At 33.9% G+C, this 2,180-nt stretch overlaps 1 protein-coding gene across 1 annotated transcript in view; it reads right to left on the bottom strand.

Moving 5' to 3' along the window:
* The window catches only part of IQGAP2 (IQ motif containing GTPase activating protein 2), a 266,860-nt gene that overhangs the window by 20,631 nt on the left and 244,049 nt on the right, over nucleotides 1–2,180 (bottom strand). The gene's annotated exons all lie outside the window — the stretch shown is intronic.

The raw sequence follows: 2,180 nt of genomic DNA on the forward strand, positions 1-2,180 counted from the left end.
ATGTTTCCAAAGTATGGTACTCCTGGTGATATGAAATATAATTTTAGTTGTTTTGAGTAACTATCTCACAAAACTCTGAATCGTGATGATACAATTATTCTTTTCCACTTTCAATCTATTTTTTTCCAAAAGCTTTATTTAGATATAATTAACATACCATCAAATCCACTCACTTAAAATGTATGATGTGATGATTTTTAGTATATTCAAAGAATATTGCAACCATCGCCACTGTAGAATTTCAGAGCATTTTCATCTCTCTAAAAGAAACTGTACTCATTAGCAGTTACTTCCCATTACCTCTCCCTCCTAGGCCCTGGAAACAATTCATCTACTTTCTGTCTCTGTAGATTTAGCTGTTCTAGACCTTCATATGAATGGAATCATACAATTTGTGGCCTTTTGTAATGGCTCCTTTCACTGAGAAGAATGATTTCAAGCTTCATCTATGTTGTCGCATGAATCAGTACTTCATTCCTCTTTATTGCTGAATAGTATTCCATTACATGGAGATGTCACTTAATTCATTCATCTGTTGATGGTCATTTGTTTCCACTTTTTGGCTATTATGATGCTATGAACATTCATGTACAACTTTTTGTATGAACATATGTTTTCAATTTTTTCTGAGTGCATACTTAGGAGTGGAATTGCTGCACCATATAGCAATTCCATGTTTACCATTTAGGAATTGCCAAACCGATTTCCAAAGTGGCTGCACAATTTTACATTTCCACTAGCACTGTATGAGGGTTTCAATTATTCTACAACCTTGCCAATTTTTGTCATTACCTGACTTTGATTCTAGCCATCCCAGTGGGTGTGTAGTTGATACCCTCACTGGGGTTTTGATTTGCATCCTCTGATGACTAACGATGATGATGAGTATCTTTTCATGTATTTATTGGCCATTTGTACAGGCATACTTTGGAGATATTTTGGTTTAGTTCCAGACCACCCCAATAAAAAGCATTGCAATAAAATGAGTCGTGTTCTTTTTGCTGGTGGAGGACCTTACCTTTAATTTGTAAAAAAATGCAACATCTGTGAAGTGCAATAAAGCAAAGTACAATAGTACAAGGTTTCCTTGGAGAAAAGTCTATTCAGATCATTTGTCCATTAAACATTTTTATTTTTAATTGTAGTAAAATATACATAAAATCTACCATCTTAACTATTTTTTAGTGTACAGTTCAGTAGTTTAGTATATTCCCATTGTACAATCAATCTCCATAACTCATCTCTCAAAACTGAAACTCTATAGACATTAAAAGACATCTTCCTATTCTACCATTCTACTTTTTTGTCTCTGAATTTGACTATCGCGTACCTTATGTAACTGGAATCATACAGAATTTGTCCTTTTGTGACTGGCTTATTTTACTTAGCATAATGTCCTCAAGGTTCATTCATGTTGTAGTGTGTGTCAGAATTTCCTTCCTGTTGAAGGCTGAATAATATTCTATTGTATGTAGATACCACATTTTGTTTATCTATTCATCCATTGATAGACACTTGAGTTGCTTCCACCTTTTGGCTACTGTATAATGCTGCTATGAACACAGGTGTTCAAACATCTCTTCTACTCTGTTTTCAGTTCTGTTGAGTATATACCCAGAAATGGAATTGCTAGATCATATGGTAATTGTATTTTTAATTTTTTGAGGAACTACCATACTATTTCCCACAGTAGCTGTACAATTTTACATTTCCACCAATAGTGTAAAAGGATTCCAATTTCTCCACATCTTTGCCAACACTAATTTTCTATTTTTTTGAAGACAGGCATCAAATGGGTGTGAGGTGGTATCTCACTGTGGTTATTTCCCACCGTCTCCCCTGCCCCACCCTGCCAAATCAAATGGTAGATTTATTGGCTGTTTCTGGTAATATAATAAGGCGAAATCATTGTGATTTTGCTTTTGATTTTCCTAGTCGTCGAGCATCTTTTCATGTGCTTGTTAGACATTTGTATATCTTCTTTCGAGAAACTTTTATTCATGTCCTTAGCTCATTTTTAAAATCAGGTTGTTGTTTGTTTGCTGAGTTGTAGGGATTTTTAAATATATATTCTGGATATTAATTACTTATATATATATTTACTCTTTTTACAGTGGAAAATTTTTATATTTAGAATAAGCCAGTTGGACTCAGTTTAGATGATCCCAATTTTACTGGCA

The sequence above is a fragment of the Pteropus vampyrus genome, unplaced genomic scaffold (assembly GCF_000151845.1).
Source record: "Pteropus vampyrus isolate Shadow unplaced genomic scaffold, Pvam_2.0 Scaffold262, whole genome shotgun sequence".
Taxonomy (NCBI): Eukaryota; Metazoa; Chordata; class Mammalia; order Chiroptera; family Pteropodidae; genus Pteropus; species Pteropus vampyrus.